The following is a 21,157-nucleotide window of genomic DNA, read 5'->3' as shown; positions in this document are numbered from 1 at the left end:
TCCCGCTTCTCCTTGGAAAATTTCTAAGCGCTTGTATACCCTTGAGCGCACTATATATTTCTTCAATGGAAGATAACAACGTTGTAGGGACACTACTCACTTTTCTATCAGAAGTTATATCCCTTGTAAAAGCACTTTTTAAATTATTGACTAATTTAATTTAGTAACACTGTTGAGCCTTGTTTCATGCCTTGGTCAGCATTGTAATGTTTAATTGACTTCAGATACAAATTAACATTTAACTTAAAGCAAAGCATGATTCGAAATGTATATAAATTAAACACAAATAGTTTGTGAGAACAATGAAAGATACTTTGCACATATATCACATTTTGCATAGTTTTTTCCTGGCTTTTTTGGCTAATCGTGACGATTAGATAAAATTGATGAAGTGACACTGGAAGAAAATAATCGAACTCAGAACTTTATTGAATCGATTTCGAGTCCTATATCCCTCTGCATGATTCCAACATCATATCACATGGTATTATTATTATTATTATTATTATTATTATCGTTAATATTATTATTATCATCATTATTATTATTTGTAATCCACTTCCTATGTAGCTTTTTACTTTTTGTCTTCATTTTAAAACAGAGAAGTTTGCATTTCTTCATAAAATAGCACAACACTCGTTATTATAATTATTTTGCTAACTTTATTTGTCAGCCAATTATTTACATCCAAAATAATTTTACCAGTGCTCTTGTGTCCGTCAGATCTCTCCTATTTCATGTTACATCTGTTTCTCTTTTCCAGTGATTTATTCTCTGCAAGACAAGTATTTACGATTTTGTTTATGAAAAATATCATAAACGACAAAAACTGCAAAAATCGACACAGACTAAAAGTATTTCCTCTCTTTTATTGTCAAGTACCAACAGGTAGCATTTTCAAACTTATTTACACATCGGTCCCCACAGCGTCTGTACAGAATCAATCGTGTGTATGGAGTGTATGTGTAAATTTTCATATATCTAATGAACCTTGTGGGGACCCGAGGCCACCTGATTTCACAGGCCTTGTGGGTACTGGTGTCCCCACAAGGATAGGAAACGTTTTTCTTGTATAATTTGCTCACAATGTAGGTTACTTTTAATTTTCAGGAGTTTATAGTTTTACTGTGTTATTTGTCACATATTTTCAACAAACACATCAGACTACGACTGTAATTTCCCCCGGTCCCCACAGTGTATGTGCACTAACAGAGTCCCCACAAGGTAGCATATGCACGTATGGGTGTGTGTGTGTGTGTGTGGGTGGGTGGATGGGTGTGTGTGTGTGTGTGTTAATACGTTTGGCGTAGTTTTAGGTGTGGGCAAAAAAAATATCAAGAGGGGCATATTTTTAACAGGATTATAGACAACAATCTCACAGAAGTGCCTTTTATAAGTGTAGGCAAATCAATCTGAGGGGGCTCATACTTTCTCAGGAAATTCCCGAGGGCATTTTTACAAAAATCTTGGATTAGACGGGGTTCCACACTTGAGCAAAAAGCTCATATGGGCATGTTGAGCAAGTTTTAAGTGTAGGCAAATCTGCATGAGGGGGGTTCATACTTTCTCGAGTTTATAATAGGGTATTTTACACTACTACAACATGCAGGTCGAAGCAGACGACCTGGAGCCACCGCCCGCGACCCCAGGGTTTCGGGTTCCTTCCATCTTTGTCTACAACCAGGCAGAAGCTAACAGATTCGTAGGAGATGTGTTCGCATTACCATGAACAATATTCGCATTCAGTGTCGCGGTAAAACAGACTTTGACAAACTTACTGCTTATATGCGGGAAAAACAAATCGAATTTGCAATTGCCCCTCAACGGCAAAATCGGCAGCTGAAAGTGGTACTTCACAACCTTCCCATTGATTACAGCTGTGAGGAGATTGTGAAGTCCCTTCGTGAACAGAACTATGACGTTGAATCTGTAAAGCAGATGTTCAAGTACGACGCCAAGAGAAACTCCCGGAAGCGAATGCCGCTATTTCTAGCCTCCCTCCATAGGGGACCGAACTCATCGAGTGTGTACGAAGTCCAGTTCATCTCGTACTATCATGTGCAAATCCAACCTTACCAACAACCATAAATCATACAATGCTACCGTTGCCAACGGCTCGGGCACACCGCAACCTCCTGTAACGCCACCCCCCGATGTGTGAAGTGCGCGATGAATCACCCAACTGCCGAGTGCCCTAAAAAAGATCGTCGACGACGACCCGCAAAGTGCGTCAACTGTGAAGGAGACCATCCTGCCAACTTCCGTGGCTGCAAAGTGTTCACAGATATGGAGCAATATCTACAGAGAAACCGACAACCCACACCTTCTCAACCTACTCCAAGTACCTCGACCTCCGCTACAGCTCGTCCTGCTCAGATTCCTGCTGCATCTATCTCCAGATCGCAGCCGCAATCATACGCAGGGAGGGCCCAAGCTGCGTTACGAGGCCAAACCAACAGACGACGAGAAGAAGAAGCTGCCTCCAACCAAGATTTCACTTCCTTCCTCGACACAATGTCAAAATGGAACCTCTCCAAAATCTGGACACATATTAAGAGGGGTTTGCAAAAACTTAGTCAGGCTTCGACTGGTATGAATATGATCACGGCAGTCATCCAAACATTGATCGAAATGCAAGAAGATGGCTGCTTTCAATAGACAATCGTACCTTACTCAAATGAACCTTCTCATCTTCAACGCTGACGGGATAAAAAACCAAACTCAGGAATTCAGCCAACTACTTAACTCCAAGAATATCACTGCAGCACTGATTAATGAAACACACCTCAAGCCTCATCTGGATTGGAGACTCCCTCATTATAGAATTTTTCGCCTAGATCGCCAGGGACAACAGAAAGGTGGACTGATGATACTTCTGCGCAAGGGCATTCCAACCGTGCAAATTGCTACCCCAGTGATGACATCTCTTTTAGTCCTGGCAATCCAACTCAAAACCAAGACCTCCGACCTCATCCTTGTCGCAGCCTACCGTTCACCGCGGGTGCCCTTTAACGAAGATGACATCTTGCACCTAGAGACCCTTGGACAATACGTCGTGATAGGGGGAGACATCAACGCCAAACATACCTCCTGGAACAGCAGAGTGGCCAACCCAGCTGGAAATACACTTTATGATCTTCTTCCACAAACGGAGTTTTCCATCAGCGCACCGCTTGACCCCACCTTCTACCCAAGAGGGCGAGGTCAGCCAGACGTATTAGATGTCGTCCTTACTAAAGGAGTCGGTTACAGCACCACACTCTACGTGGAATCAGATCTTCTTTCCGACCATCTGCCAGTCTTTGCTTCCATCGCACAGGGAGTCTATTGCCAGCGATTCTGTCCCCTGCAGGAACATATCACTGACTGGAACAACTTCCGTCGTGAAACACATCACCAACTCGATCTCAGTTTTCCACTGCGATCCCCTCGGCAGATCGACATGGCTATCTTACATTTTTCCAACGTACTGGTAGACGCCTGGAAGAGAAACAGCTGCACGAAGCCTGACCCTGTGGCCACGACAACTTCCCCGGTGCTCTTCATCCTGTTGAAATTAACACGATGGGCGCGCCGAAGATGGCAGAGAACTCAATATTTGCCACACTATGCGGAATGGACCCTCATAGGAAGGCATCTTCACCAATTCCTTCTTCGGGATCGTGTTCCTAGATGGGACTACAAACTTCGAAACCTTTCATCAATGGATCCTTCCTTTTGGAAGCTGACGCGATCGCTGATCAACAAGGATAAAGCGCCTCTTGATCCTCAGGAACAGGGCGAACTGATGGCTGACCACTTCGCCCAGAGTTTCACCCCCAACAGTGACTTGCGGGATGCCTCAACAACACGTTTGGTAATTGAGGGACTACATTCCCTAAAACGCATGCCACTCGGTATCGACGTGCCTCATGTCACCCCACGAGAAGTGTATGCAACGACTCGACTGCTGAAATTCCGCTCGGCCCCAGGCATCGATCGTGTTCCTGCAGAAGCGCTCAAACACCTGACAAGAAAAGGCTACGTGTTCTTAGCCAAACTTTTCACACACATGATTCGCCTTGGTTACTTCCCACGAGACTGGAAACTAGCAAAGGTAATCGCTATCCCAAAAACCCGCAAGAACTCAACAACTATAGACCAATCAGCCTCCTGACCCATGTGGGGAAGACGTTCGAACGAGTACTTCGAACCAGACTGGCACACTTTTGTGACCTTCATCACTTGATACCTGACCACCAATTTGGCTTCCGGTTACATCACGGTACAACGGAACAACTGTTACGTGTGGTAGATACAGTGGCGGTCAAACTCGACCGCAGACAAAAAGTATTAGGACTCTTCATGGACGTGCAAAAGGCCTTTGACAGTGTGTGGCTCCACGGCCTTTTGTACAAACTCCACCGAATGCACATTCCGACCACATATTGTCAGATCTTGTCCAGTTTCCTCTTCGGGAGAAGTTTTGTAACCACTATTAACGGCCGCCAGTCGTCTTCACGCCCCATCCTGGCCGGCGTTCCGCAAGGTGCAGTGCTTTCCCCTCTTCTGTTTCCACTCTATGCAGCTGACATTCCAACACCTGAAACAGGCATGCTAGCTACGTATGCCGATGATACGGCAGTATTTGTCTGGGACAAACGTCTCGAAAACGGCGAAGACAAACAGAAGAAGTACACCACCTGTTTTGAAATGGGCCACAAAATGGAAGGTCAGGATAAACCCGGAGAAGAGTGTTGTTACGGTCTTCGGCTTGGGCCCCGTACCAGAACGAGCTCGAGTCACCCTCTTCAGACGACAAGTGCCTCATCGTGATCAAGTGAAATATCTGGGTGTCCTCCTGAACAGACGACTGAAATTTGGACCTCACACAGATGCGGCCTGCAAGCGCGCACGCATGCGTCTTGGCTACCTATCTCCATTCCTACGTGCGCACACTCTTCCTTTTGCCACACGCCTCCATGTGTTCACTTCGATGATTCGTCCTATTCTACTCTATGCCAGTCCGGTATGGAGCCAGATGGCACAGACCCATCACAAAAAGATCCAGATTGTGCAGAACAGAGCGCTACGCATGATTGGGTCCTACCCCATGGACACCCGTATCACCCAGATTCATGATGATCTGCAATATCCAATGATAGAGAAGACGCTCCAAATCGCCAAACAACGCATATGGGCCAAGGTTCGAGCCCACACCAATCCACTGATAAACTCCATCGGGACACTCCGTCCCCGACGGCGTAAGGTACCTCTACCACGACCATGACAAAGTGAATCACACTCAGATTCTAGGGAACCTAAGTAATCTCTTCATATGGTTTTTAACAAATTATAATATGTGCACCTGTGCTTGTATTCAAATTTCGTGTAACTTATCATGATAAATCCTTGTATATCTTGTATGTATTGTTTGTAGTTAGTTGTATATGTTGGGCACATACCCACGACCTGTCTCCTGCGACAGTAGCAGGAAACACTAATGTAATTGTAATTATCAATGTTCCTGTACACATTTACTATGTAAACGACCCACAACCCAGTTCAATAAACAATATGCTGGACATGAAAAGTCCTGACTTCGAAAAAAAAAACAAAAAAAAAACGGAGTTCAGTTGGCTTTCAGGTCGGCTCACGATAAGATCTCCCTTACCAACGGACCTGGAAGAAGGATCAGTCCGCTCTTGCGAGAGTCCAAGCATCCTAAGGAAGGAAGGAAGGAAGTTGCACTCCGCTCTTGCGAGAGGCCAAGCACCCGAGAGAAGCCGCACTCCGCCTTCCAGCGAGAGAGGTTGAACTCTGCCTTTGGCAAGAGAACCCACTCCACTTTCGAGTGAGAGATAACCCACTCCGCTTATTGGCGAAAGAGAACAACTCCACTTTAGAGTGAGAGGACCTGCGAGAGGTTTCCTTCCCCTATCAACCGGCGGCACCCCGCCAGGGTAGTGTGACGTTGGTAGGGATATTGAATTTTCGCGATGCGCGAAATCGCGAAATGTGAAAAACAGATGCAATTTTGAATATTCTGCACGTAACTACACCCCCAATGATGAAATATGCATGAGTTTTATTCGCGAAGTAATGCGAAATGTGTGCTTTTCCACGAAATGAACGCTTTTTCGCGAAATAACCGTGAAATATCATCAAATCAAGTAGAAAACCGGCAATTGAGGCTGTGCGCGCAAACTGTCGATTTGTAACGAAACGTTTGCCTAAAGTTTCCTACCACTTGGAGCTGAAGAACGTTTTATCTTCGATCACATCAGGAAGACTGCAAATTGGGATTTCCCATGCACATAATCTCAGTTCGAAATTTTCGCTCCCTGTCAAGCTGCATTCCTTTCTTCCCCCGAATTTATACTCAACTTCCAGTTTCATTGAACTTGCTAGCTGTACCAGCGATAAGATTAGTCTCTTCCCGCACATCAAGGGAAACAATGGTGTCATTTGTGTTCAGTCATGAATGAATTTTGTTTATCATCATGTGATTTTCAACATGTGTTTGTGTATGTGCAGTAGTGATTATTTTATTTGTTGGACAGCAAGGATATCCTTTAAATACATACAATGAATAAATCACTTGAGATATGCAATTTAGAAATGAAGTGATTTTGTGTTGATGTTTTCTTTTTTGTACTAAGTACTTGTATATGTGTACAGTATATAAAAATGAAGTAGTTTATCAATTTATAGCTCTTTTGTATGTTGTTTCCTCTCAGGATGAAAAAGTGTGTACCAATTTTTTTTTCACCGCTGATCTATCATTTTATTTACCGCTCTCCTCAGTTTTATTTACCATAAATTTGTGTCCCTAGGCGTTGGGTTTCCAGACCACCTACTCTCTCTTTCAGGGGAACCCGTGACGACTGCGGCGACCAGGCCATAAATAAAATTAGGTCCCCATACTCCCCATTGGCGCCTCACTGCGAGGAATGAATTGGATGTTCCCTGCTCCCCCCCTTATCTCTTCGAGTCTAAAGGTGGTACAGGTAAATGCACGTGAGTGGTAAGGGTAAAGGTAAAGACACGTGTGTAAGTGTGCTAACGGACATCCTTGTGATTTGATTATAATAAACTGTTACATGTATATATAAACCTGGTTTAGTCTTTCTTTACACCCAGCAAGCCCTGCGATATTTCTGAGTCTTTGTACTACGACTGAATCAGTTAGCACATATGGGTAAACTTTTGCCGACCACCCAACTGCAGTGTTTAGCGTGTTGAACGCAGCCAGTACCAGTACTCCTGCGCCTTGGTGCTGAGCACTGCGTGGGTGGACGTTGCAAGGTGCGAAACGTGAATACTTTGTGTGACCGAATTGTTGCTGCCATTGATACCATCCCTGACGACGTGCTGCAGCGCGAAGTGGAATACCGGCTGGACATTCTTCGTGTCACTAAAGGTGATCACCAGAGCTAGGAATTTTAGGTGCTGCACCTTAAATTTTTTTGTGTGAAAATGGGTAAAAAAAAGTGACTCATCCCCAAAATAAGCACGTATTGAACTCTACTCATGGTGTTTCGGTTGCACCTTTTACACAATCTCAGAACCTTTTCCACCTTTTTCACAATCTCAGAACCTTTTGCACCTTTTTGCCCTTTTTGAATCTTTATCATTTTTTTTAAATACAAATCGCACACTGTTTAACCCCACCCACATTCGAGGCACGGTTTCTTGGCATGCGATTCTTGTATACCACACAACAATGAATCGGCTTTCTTCAGTTCTTGGACGTTAATGTAGTAAGCACGCCAAGTGCCAACAATGATGCGTTACAATTCCTTGAAGTTGTGCTGTTTTTGTCCTATGCTATATTGTTTACGAATTGTTGTAGGAAAGCTGTTTTGTTTCTGTTTCCTTCTCCCGTCTCAGCGAGCAAGGTAACTGCACTCTGTGATCGACTGATCGATGCATCGGATTTGCTTATTCACCATGCCAAAACATACAGTAAATGTTGGGAAACTGCAGGACATTGTTAAACAGTTTAGCGGTGATGGCATTCAGAGTGATGGATCTGTTCTGAGGTGTGATGTCTGTGATATTTCTATTGCTGTTGATGACAAACACCAACGCACTCGGGTTGTGCAGCATCTACAAAGTGGGAAGCACGTCAGGAATAAAGAACTACGAGATGGTAAAGCTGGGAAGCGACAGCAATTCATTGTTGAGGCGCTTGCATCTTCGAGTTCCAGAAATAAAAATGAATTTTTCAGTGAGACAGCAAGGACATTTATAGCGTGTGGAATACCTCTTTCGAAACTTAACAATCCTGCCATGAAATCATATTTGCAAAAATATACTGAGAAGTCAGTTCCAGATGAGAGCACCTTAAGAAAATCTTACCTTCAACCTCTTTATGAAGCTAAAATCTCGCAGATCAGGCAAGTAGTAGCTGACCATACAGTCTATTTCATACAAGATGAAACCACAGATAGGCAAAACAGGTACGTTTTAAACATTTTAGTAGCACCTCTCAATGGACATCAAGTGACACCCATGCTTTTAAAAACTTATTTTCTTGGCAAAACAGATAATGCAAGTGTAATGCAAAGTTTCAATGATGCATGTTTTGTATTGTGGCCGGAGGGCGTAAAATATGATAGTGTGTGGTTAGTTCTTACATGTTAGCTGCATTTTCTAATCTGAAGAATATGTATCCTAACTTAAAACATGTGACCTGCATTGTTCATTCTTTGCATCGAGTTTGTGAAGCTCTTAAAGATGAATATACATATGTGAACGAATTTGTTTCTAGCATTAAGAAAATACTGAAAAAAGCTTGTTCTAGAATACAGAAGTACGTAGAAATTACGAAACTTCCAGTACCACCCTCTCTCATCCTCATTAGATGGACAATATCGAATTTTTTAGATGCTTTGCCTAGTGATTCCTCAGCTGTAGAAAAAGCCAAAAAAACTTGCACTTAAACAGGAATTGCAAGATGATCTCTATATTGTACATGGTTTCTCTTTCCTTACTACTGCAATCACAAAACTGGAGGAGCAGTGTCCTGAAAAGGAAGCACAGTGGGCTGTTTTGATGGATGTGCAACGAGAGCTGCAAGGGGTCGGGAAAGAGAAGTTAGAACAAAGTTTAGCCAAAAACTCAGATATTCAAGAAGTCTGAACCAACAAGGATGTGGATTACCAGTTGAAAACAAAATACGCACCACTTGTGTCTGTTGACGTTGAATGTTATTTTTCAACTTACAAGTATCTGCTCAGTGACCTCACTCAGAAGAACATAGAAATTTTGAATGTAATCTATTTTAACAGTTAATTAGATGACTAATTCGAAGCAAGTAAGAAGAAGCATGTTTCCCTTTATGTCGCTTTCTAATGTATCAGAGAATTTTCTTTGCTTAGTTATATTAAAATTTAAAACCAGAGAATACTCTATGTGTTTATCCAGACATGTTGAATCATGTATGTATGCACTGCTCACAATAAATTTTTAGCACCTATTTGAGCACCTTTTTTGCACCTTTATTGGCAAATTTTTGCACCTAAAATTCCTAGCTCTAGTGATCACGTAGAAGTGTGGTAATTTTTTGTAATAAACTTTTTGAGTTGCTCTTTGCAATAAAATTACCAAAAAATGTACAGGTGTGTTCGTTTCAATTTCCTATCACTTCAAAGTCCCGGAGAATAATCGTGTATGCCCTGTATATACAAGTCCTCCTCCGTGTCCGTGCGGTCTAAGGTGCTGTGCTTTGGACTCCGACTGCGGGACGGCATGGGTTCAAGTCCGCCTACGTTCAGTCTCTGTATTTTCGGCTTGTGTATAGGACCGGTGGCAACTCACCATCGGGAGGAAATTGGTGAGCTACAAGTGAGTACCTTAACCCGGTCTCGGAAATCTCATAACGGCTTAGGGTTCGACGTGCTTAGTCCATGTCACCCCATTGCTGGTTCAAGATCTCCACACCTCTAGGCAGGATTGTGAGAAAAAGACTGGCGGTCGGGAGATAGGCCAAGGCCCTTCCAGTGTTGTCGAGCCACGGGTTTTTATTGTTCTTAACATATATATAAATTTGCGTCCCCCCCAAAAAAAACTACTTCCTAAAATGAATTCTAAATACAGTGGGCATCTCCCACCCCCTCCCAAAGCAAGAATCTTAATTCGCAGAGTGCTTGCTGGCGAGTAGTTTATAAATATTTGTATAGTTTGTGAAAATCCAGGCAACACATTTCTCAGTGCCATTCCTTCGGCAATATACTACTAATATTTCCATAAATAATGCTTGGCATATGTTCTACAATTAATATGTGAAAACGCACAACTTGCCCCCTCCAATGATGTTCGTCATTGAATCTGTTATAAAAACCTAAAGTTGCAATTCCGTTTAGCTCCTGTGTACAAATTCAACTTAACAGAAACTCTTTTGACCCGATTTTCTTGCAGTAAATACTAGTTTTACAAGTCCAATGGCATTGCACAGGATATTTGCACATGCTGCTAATGCACTCACAACAAAGTTTATTGGACATATTTTTTTCTGGGCCAAGGTTTGTCAACCGGATTTTTCATCGAGTGAAGTGTGGTCTCTAAGCACATCGTGTTCCATCGTAAATGTTTATCTGTTTTTCAGCATTGTTACATGGGGGAGATATGTACCAGAGCCTTCATGCTGTGCAAGTTTTACAGCTCTCTCCAGTATGTGATTATGTTTCTCTTGCGGGTATCATCCATAGCTCGATCTAAACGTTTGTACACAGGAATAATATTATTTTATTAATGACAATAACTGGAAAATCGCTTTAAAATAATATAAATATATTTCCTGAATATAAAATTCATTTCATTTTTCCTAAGCCCACTAGCCCACTCTCAATTGGGGATCTAGAATGGGTCGGGACCTAGAATGGATCCTTGCGTTGTTGATTTTGAGGCCGTGAAGTTAGACATCTGATGTGCTTTCCATTTGATAGGGGGGTGTAAGGGGTGACCTTCCACGTAGTACACCCAAATGTCAACCTCACTTCCACGTTAGTACACCCTGGACTGAAGACTAACGAGGCTCTGGCGACTGGCCCCATGGCCGTATAATTTTGTTTGTATTGTCCTGTTGTCCTTATGTGTACTGAGTGCCCCTTTACAGCCTCAGCTTTTAACAGAAGTCAGAACATTTTAAGATTTTTAATTATGCAACGTTAGAGTTGTTCTTTGTAATGATAAGGGGCTGGCCCCCGTATAATGTGACGGGAGCAAAAAAGCCTAAGTGGTGACGCTCTCACAATTTTAAAATCAAATTCAAATTCAAATTCCATTTGATAGGGCTTGTGAGCAGTATGTCTCTCAAGGTGCTTAAAAGATGGGGCCAACTAGTGTTGGTACAGGTAGATGTCTATTTAAAGCCTCACAACGCCGTTAACGTCTCTACCATCTGTGAGGGCCTTCTTTCTTCAGTTGAAAGAAGGACGCAAGGCCATTTGTACCTTACAGCCTTGCGCCGGAAAACCAACTGCAATCGACTTGATATATCGCTTGCAAATACACTCGATATAAATGTCGATTGCATCTGTGTATAACAAGATCTCGCTTTCATGTCCACATCTGTCTCCTATAATACACCATTCTTCCTTTTGAGTCTGCAAATACTGACATGTTTAAATCTAAGGTAATAAAAATCCTCAAAGCACTTGAAAGACTTATCACTCAACCTAACCCACAAGCTTAAGAAATTACTTCGCAAACCCAAAAAGGAGGAACCGTTAGTGGTCTCACATTATACACCTACTATCTGCATACCTACATACACACTGGCGGTATAGGTTCAGTATGGCTCCGCATTGGAAGAATGTCTCCACATTAGTGTAGTATGTCTCCACATTGGAAGACCTAACCTTAACCTAACCTAACCTAACCCAACGTGGTTCACAATGATGTATCGAGAGAAAATGTGGGGACATACTGCTGTGGTTAAATGTGGAGACATACTACACCTATACACACACTGACTATCAAGACGTACTTCATTACACACCTACATTTGCCTGAAGTGACATGGGAAAATTTCAAGGATTACTGTTATAACTGTAATTTTACTGTGGCAAGCTGGCTAAGTTCACCCCAGGATTACAACAGTGGATGCTGAGCAAACGTAGGGCCTTCCCGACCCAGCAATATTCAAGAGCAAACGAACTCGTACTAGTTCGGAAAACGTCATGTACTATCACACATAGTATAGGGCTAACACCAAAGCACAAAATGGCAGGAAGTGCCATTTGTGCAATAGCAAACGATCCAGGTTTAGTTCGGATTCTGAATGGTAATGCTACCCTTTCAATGCGGGAATGGGGATGAGGTACCTTGATATATAACACTTTAATTTTACCTGCGACCTGTCGGCTCCAATAATAAAAACATAAATAGCATTGTACCTGATACACCTGTAAACATAAATTACTACTCGTACGAACAGTAAAATATGTATATATTGGAATCAAAATATTTACATAACAAACACCTTACAGGTCCCCCTGACTCATTATTTCATTCTCTCACTCATTCTTTCTTATGGGATATTTCAACATGAAAGTAAACATACAAGGCTCGTATTTAATCAACGTACTCTTCCTTTTTCTTTTAACATGAACTTAAATTAGGTCGTTAATCTTTCTGCTCCTGTGCTCATTACTATCAATATTCGCCAGCCCTCGGAAAAACAATTATCAGAATGATAGGTCGGCGTTGTTGAACCTTTCGTTCAAATGAACATACGCATATATAGCGCAAGTATGACATTTACCAAATTTCTCGGACGGGGGTATTACATCAAGCGTCTCTCGTCCCTTGAAAACAATTACATCTCTACAGAGTGATGCAATACTTAATTAGGCTCCAGCATCCGGAATACTTCAATTAACCATCGGCGCGAACAAAAATTACAATATCACTATACAATAGAGAATACCACACTGGGCAATTTAACATACATATTCAACAAATAAAATACTAAACAGTGGACTTTCGATAAGTTATTAGTACTGGGCGGCTGATTACAATACGATGAAGCACACATTCACAAGTTACAATGGAATTTAACGTAATAAAGGAGCTTTATCATAAAATACTGACATTTAAAATATTAAGAAATATAAACATGAAACGACCTATTATATAACAATTACTCAAAATACAAGACACAAAAGTTAGGTTTGGAATTCCTGAGTCACGTTGAGAATCACGAATCAATGTGATGTCGGCTTTTGTGGTACGGTGTTGACAGAAAACAATACATTGGTACGTGGATGTGAATCGACAGAAGAATACTCTACCAGACTCTGCTACATCGTCGGGTGGTCCATCTTTCCTAGGTACAGGAATTCACACTAGGTTCCATTGTGACGAAAAAATCTTCCTTCGGATGTCAACCGCGACGAAGGTCAGTGGTGATGATATATGGCACTTTCAGTTCCTCTCGACGTCGCGTATCTCTCCTTCTCTCAAACGTCGGTTGGACATTCTCATCTCGGGCGTCGGCTGGACATTCGCTGGTTGGTCGAAAGCAACGGATGGTGTTGGCGGCATTGCCGACCGGTTTCCACGGCATGGTACGTCAATGATGTTGGTGTCGGCTGGCTTGGCTGTAGCTTCGCGCCAGATGGTAGTGGCAGCGTAGTTGCGGGACTCGGGAACTCGACGTCCCCTCTCCTCTCTATCCTCTTAGCCTGCCATAGTTCTTGATTGTCCTTGTTTCGCAAAACAATTCACCGTGTATGATCTCACAGAATCAAGCACGCGCGAATCAACTCACTGGCAGTTACTCGCTGACGGTTCGGAATAAAACTAAGTCCACGAAAACAATAAGTATACAGAGGTCTAGCGCAGAGGTGCTATCGCTACAAAAATCCTGACAAACTGTGTTGGAAACTCGGAGTCCCGCAGTTTTATACCAGATTCGAAAATTTCAGTTGGGAATGCGTTAAAACGAGTGTCGCTTCTGTCCCAGCGGGGTACATTAACCCTGGGTCTATTATGTTTCAACGCGGTCAAGGCGTGTCTTCAGGTAGGTGCAACGGATTAAAACCTCGGCTCTCTGGCGTCTGTCTTGGGGATCCGTAGTTGGCCCATGAATCGCCTATAAAAAACCAATTCGCCCTTAAGTCGTGGATACTCAGTTGATCTCCTTGAAATTAAATCCAGATATCATTTATAACGTGCCGCTTCGGTTGTCAAAATTTCATGTAGATCCACCGATTGGAAACGGATATATTTTTATAAGGCCGATATTCGTACAGGTGCAACGTAAGGAATTAACCTTGTTGACGATCGTTGTCGTGACTCAGAGAACCTGTCCCCCAACTCTCGTTCTCTTGCTCGAATTTAATTTTCATAACAGATACTTATGAACTATTCAAATGACAAAACCAAACCTCACGTCTAACATAAGTCATATTATGATTAATTATACATAATGAAAAATATTGAACTGTGATTTGCATGTCACCGTGACAGGGCCACCAACGCAGAGGCAGGCCCTTTGTCCTAGGTGGAACTTCCACGACGTCTCCTACTAAACGTTAGGGAAAAACCTTATCGAGAGAGATCCTATGGTTTACGGTTTATCTTGCCATCCGAATAACAATAATTCATGCGATATAGGGCGGAAACGTAACGTGTAAAGTGCTTTTATTAGTAATGAAAAAAGAAAACCTGCCTTGGTTAGCAACTATAGTGTGTTTAATATGGAAACAAGGCACAATCGTGTTACATCAAGAATCCAAGTTACTTCAGGAAAATCCTGTGTGTTATATTTTGTTAGTACAAAATATAACACACAGGATATAACTAGTGGATAAAATAGCAGATAAAGAGAATAACTAGCATTCATTCTTCAATCTAATCTATCAAGCTGTATACAGCAGCGGTGATGCGATGCTATGAGTTTACTAGGCGCCATCTGGCTGAAATCTGGTTGGCAGGTTTTGGCACTCTAAGACCTGTTGGGCACAGGGTTTATTTATTTTACAGACAAACACCTTTGAACATACACGTATATAACATTAATAAGGGTCCCGGGTTTGAATGCCGGCCTGGACATGGATGTTCTTTGTGATTGTCCCATCACCTTCATCTTCGCGAGTAGCCAATAGTGGCAGAAAAGCGAAGTAAAATAAGCCAAATCAATGTAGCATTAATAACATAAACACGCCAGTTCGGTGACCGAGTGTGTTAAGTGGCCTACTTTCGATCTTGCCACAGGAGTTCCCATGTTCTAATTTCGATCTGCGCATCAGATCATTTCATCACCAAATTCGCATCATTACTATTAGCCAGAAATTACAGAAAAGCGACTGAAAATAATACAATTCAAAAACCTTACGTACTATGCTGAAGCTGAAGCTATAGAAGATCTCTCCACTTTTGAATTGAATTCATTCATTCATTCCTTTATTTTGGACTTAACAGCTGTTATGCCATTTTTTGTCAATTACGGTATACATATAAAACCTTCATTACTCCCTTACATTTTAAAATATCCGTCTATCCCCCCTCTATTACATAGATATTAGATTAAAAATCAACCACAAAAAAACAAAGAAAAAACGTTTCGCTTTACAATTGTGTGTTACACTTCCTTAAAAATTATAACAAACTATCAATTTGCACATCTAGATTAACAACAAACTTAACAATTTTTTTGGCAACTGGAGCTTTAGATTATATAAAGTTTTATAGAAGATATTTCTCTCTCTATTATATTTTTAGCATTCCAGAATTATATCTATGTTGTGCATCTGCAATTTCCCAGCCACATTCACATTTCTTATTGTTCGTTACTCCAATTTTGGCCCGTTCTCAGTCTATTAATTAATACAATTACATTTCTTGTAGCACTTGCATGATGAAACCATGGTTTGTGTGTTTTGAATTCAGCAAATTGCCAGTAAAATTCTCCAGCTGTTGTAAGTTCATTTTGACACCAATCAAACAATTCATTCAGAATTTTCTTCTTTAATCTAGGGAGAAGATCTGTATAATATAATGATAAGTTCGTAATATTTGGAAGATTCACTGCTTTCTTTGCACATTCATCTACATGAGAATTACCTGTAATATTGCTATGAGCTTTAACCCAAGAAAACTCAATGGTTTTTCCAGATTTTTGTATTGTTTGGACTAATTGTATACAATTTATAATATAAGGGGATAATTTATAGAGAATCTTGTAAGAAGATTTAAGCGCCTGTATTACAATTTGCGAGTCAGTAAGTAGTAAGAACTTTCGGCAATTTAATTTTTGGACATATATTAAATCTTAGTAAATTTCGTAAGATCCTGCTGTAATTATTGAACAGTCTTGTGGAAGCCGAAATAATAAGTCTGTTTTATGTTGTGGATTGTACACTGCACATCCAACTTCTGACTCACTTTTAGATCCATCTGTGTATATAAAATAAAAACTTTGCCATTGACTAAAATATTCCGATATTTGCGAATAACAAGGGAAATTAATATTATCCAGAGACTGTTGAAGATAATCTAATGAAAAAGCAGGTCGTGAACGCATCAGTACAACACCCTGGTATTCTTGACAAAACGAATTATACAATTGTATCCAAATAGCAGCTTTTATATTTGTTATTTTTCCTGTTTCATATAAGTGTATCATATTGTTTAGTACATTGTTGAAAAAAAACGCAAAATATGATTTCACTTTAAAGAGCATATTTGCTGCTAACATCTTCTGTCTACATGAAATGGAACATTCAGCCGCTTCCATGTATACCACTACGTTTGGAGTGCTATTCATAACGCCTAAACATCTTCTCAACAATTTCCTTTGTATGACATCAATGGAATTCAATTTTCCTTCTCTCAAGTTACACATTGCCAATAAAGAATAATCTATCATAGGCCGAAAATAATTCTTGTAAAATAAAACCATAACTCGAGGATGACATCCCCACTGAGTATTTGCTATTGCTTTGAACAAATTAAACACTTTTTCTGACTTGACTTGTATGGCTTTAATTTGGTTCTTCCAAGTTAGTTTTTCATCCAAGATGACACCTAAATTTTACCCTGGATGTAATGGTAATTCTTGTTTTTCGAGACATTGAGTGAAGTATTGGACGTGTTCCCTTTTTACTAAATATTGTAATATTAGATTTTTCCATTGAAATTGAGAGTTCTTTACTTTCAAGCCACTTTTGCACTTCCAATATTTGTTCCTCTAAAACAGGAAAATCAGTATGAATTTGTGTCTTGAACATATATACATATATATATATATATATATATATATATATATATGTGTGTGTGTGTGTGTGTTGAATAACAAAGGACTTAAAGGATGTAAATGCGGTCCTCTACTTTCACTGAAAAAGTGCAAATATACAGATATTTTACTCAGTAACTTCCATATTATCAAAACATAGTTGTGAGGTATTTTTAGCTGTTGTATTGTTTGGATTAGGATATTAATATCTACATTATCATAAGCTGCGCTTACGTCTAAGAATGCAGCTAATACAATTCTGTTTCTTTTAAGTGAGTCGAAAATATACGAGGAAAGAGTGATTAATCCGTCCTGGCATGCTAATCCCTTTTGAAATCGTGTTCGTTCGAACTGAAATATGTTTTGGCTTTCTAGAAACCATTCTATTCTTTTTTGCATCAGTCTTTCAAATTTCTTTCCTATAACTGACGTCAAAGCTATAGGTCTATATGATTTACCTATTTGAGGGTCTTTACCTGTTTTTAAAATTGGAATAATCAACTCTTTGGACCAATCTTCTGGTACTTTTCCATTGTTTAAGAACTTGTTAAAGATTGCGCACATCGCTGTTAATGCTATATCTGGTACAGTGGAGGATCTATAAATCTTGCCCCCCCCCCCCGCATAATATAGCTAAAGGCCCCCTCAACCTGAACCTACATACCTCCACAAACACACACATTATATATATATATATATATATATATATAATGTATGTGTGTTTGTAATTCTTGATCTCATGTTGACAAAGTAACATACAAGGGCCTACAGGGTGATTCAAAAGTCCCTTAACACCCCTATAAAAAGTAAATGATTTCCCAAGTCTTCGATCAGCATAATTGTTCATGTTGTAAAGTTGAAGTTGAGGAGATTTCCAGGAATATAAGTTTCTTGGTGTCACTGATTCTTCATCTCTTAGAGTGGCCAGCACCTCATATCTGTTACCTGTTTTAATTGCTGAACTTGGAATTTGAACAAAGGAAGACTCTGCTTTAATTGTTTTAGCACTGGGAAATCTTGTAGTATGTTTGCATAAGAATAATCGTTTCTGTCGGTCATAAATGAACTACTAGAACTAACTTTTCTCTTTACTTCTTGATATGAACAGCCCTCATATGCTATCACCTTCTGAATTTCCCTTTCCTCTTCCCACTTACTGCACGACCTCTCAGTTGCAAGATGATTTCCTGAACAATTTATACATTTAAGTACTGCAGCACATATATCATCATGTTCATAATCACCACACCTCGGACATATCGCTTTGGATTTACAAACATCCTTTGTATGCGAGAAACAATTCCCGCTCTGCATCGCAGATTTTATTTTAGGTTGTACCTGAAATATGTTACTGAGTAGCTTTACATGCGAGGGCAACCTTTGGGATTGAAAGGTTACGCTGATCAATTTGGTCGGTTTGAACAGAAATTCCCCATTTTCTTGACAAATTTTCTTCTTCATTCTTTCCATTTTGATTATTGGAATATTTCTCTCAGCCTCTGCTTCATCTTGTACTTCTTCTAAACTTATATGTAACGGTAATCCATATATTAGCCCCATTCTGTGTAAAATACACTTCGGGATTTTGACATTTACCTTATGCTTCTTCTGAAACTCTTTGTTCAAGTAAAAGTCATTTGCATCATTGGATGTTAAAAAATAAACCTTTGCACAATTAGGACCCGATGCCTTAACATAATTCACCTTAATTCTAGCTTCTCTTAAGTGATTACCTAACATAATAGCATTAAAACTACCAACATTGCGTTCCCCACCTTCAACTAGAACAATATCCTTCGTGCCCAGGATAGTATAAGTCATTTTTATTCACATTATCTTTTGATTGCATTGTACGCTCTAATACGTTTGCTTTGAAAATTTTTGAAGCATTTATAGATTCCTCCTTTCCAATAGCTTTTGCTCGGTTTCGTTTTGTGTTCTGACTTTTTGGTTGCTTACCAACCGATTCAACATCCATATTACCTCCGTCTTTATTTGAAGATGTGTCCATTTTTCTTCCACTATTTCATTCATTTCCATTTGGACGTCCTCTCTGTTTTGTTTACTACTTTCCTCGCTAGACATTTCCCTCACTTGAATAAAATTTGTTGAATTTCTTACAAGCAGGAACCTTTATCCGGATGGCTCAGAGCCTTCCATGCTATCTTGATTTGAACACGGATTTATTGTCTTAATCACAAGATTATTTAATATTAACTTACGTATCAATAAATTCACTGTCTTGTAATAACACAGAACACTTTTACAATAAAAATAATACTTAGATCCACAATTTAAGCTTTAATTTGTCTGTAATTATATATTACGCAACTAGCTAATATCTCACCACAGACTCGAACTCCTTTTGAATGGAAATCCGGTATTGAAGATTTAATACAATATAATTCTTATGCATGTTTGATCGTCCGTTTTTTGAGTGTAGTTTCATAGCTACCGTAACGAACTTCAACAATGAACAATACATGTTGCATGTTAAATATTGTTGTACTGTTTTGTGTTAGGTCACGTCCACTTACAAAATAATCTAGAATGTAAAATAAGTTTCGAACTTAAAGAAAGTAAATATTGAAACTGAACGTAAATCGAGATTCGTGATTCGTAAGTCTCTGGACTTAGCTCTTTACCTGTATCTGCTAATTTTGGATTTCAGAACGTGAATAATTATTGTGAACCTCATTTTATTGTGTACGTACGAAATGTTGTTGTGGTAATTGGTCATATTTTCAGAAATAAATTTCACCAAATCCGTGAAGTTTCCTGAATTTTTTGTTCTTTCTGCAGTGTATAAGGTTTCTCGATGTTCTCGAACCGCTAAGTTATGAGAAGTCAAAAATTGTTTGTGTTTATGCTTATCAACTTTTGTAAGAGAACGTTTCATTGTTGTTGTTTGGCTTCCTGAATATTCTAAAATCAGACGGCTACCACCCGGTTTATTTAAAATACTAAATACTAAATAGTTGACGTACGGTATTCATTCAAATTGTAACGTTTAACTAGAATTTATAACCGGTTAAAAACAAAATGTTGTAGTTTTATCGCCCACAAAAATTAGCAATTTCCATCTATTTTTCTCATCTCTATTTATTACATTAAAAAAAATAACCCCATGGGATGCAAGGCCCCTGCGCCCACTCCTTGCTACGCCTCTCTTGTTTTATAATAATTCCTCCCATTGTCAAGGTAAACTGAAGCTCAGATATGAGTAGTAAAAAGAATAAACAAAGAAATAAAAAAAATGCATTCTCTGCAGTGGTCTTAGGTCAGATTCCCTTTTAAGGCACCTTGTAGACTCGTTCTGATCCAAATTTAAACTCTAGGCCCAGTTCCGATTAGCGTATCATGAGCTTACAGTGGACTTCTCGAGCCTGTTAAACGTGGTGATAAAAATACAAAACGAATGAGTTTTGAATATTATTAGGCATAATAAAATATCCAGTTGGGAGGGGCGATCGCTCCTTTGACCCTCCCCGTGGATCCGTGCCTGAATTGCTGAGAGACTTGGTAGAGAGGCTATGACCATGTGGAATCGAATGCTAACGGAAAATATACGAGTAGTTCAAATTTTCACCACCAGGTGGAAAGATTGCGCTTAAAATTAAATTTCCGCTACTCAGAGCCCACTGGAGCCCGTTGCGGTGAAACTTGGTATAGATGATATGTGTGTGTTTCACCTACGTCACAAACTGTTGCATTGTGGGATCGAGCAGCCATAATTGAGGCCGGTTCTTGTAAACATACGGAATTCAAGCCTGCGGGCGGGAGATTTCAACCTTGTTTACGATGGTGCAGTATTCGGTTGTTTAACAAAAACTCACGTTCTCGAATTTTCCGAAAAAGAACAGAAGGTGCGCTTCACGACACAGGACTCGATAATTCTTGATCAGATGATACCACCGCGTTGTCTGGTTG

The sequence above is a fragment of the Lepisma saccharinum genome, chromosome 13 (genome assembly GCF_977018435.1).
Source record: "Lepisma saccharinum chromosome 13, izLepSacc3.1, whole genome shotgun sequence".
Lineage (NCBI taxonomy): Eukaryota > Metazoa > Arthropoda > Insecta > Zygentoma > Lepismatidae > Lepisma > Lepisma saccharinum.
Note: the sequence above shows the minus strand (reverse complement) of the source record.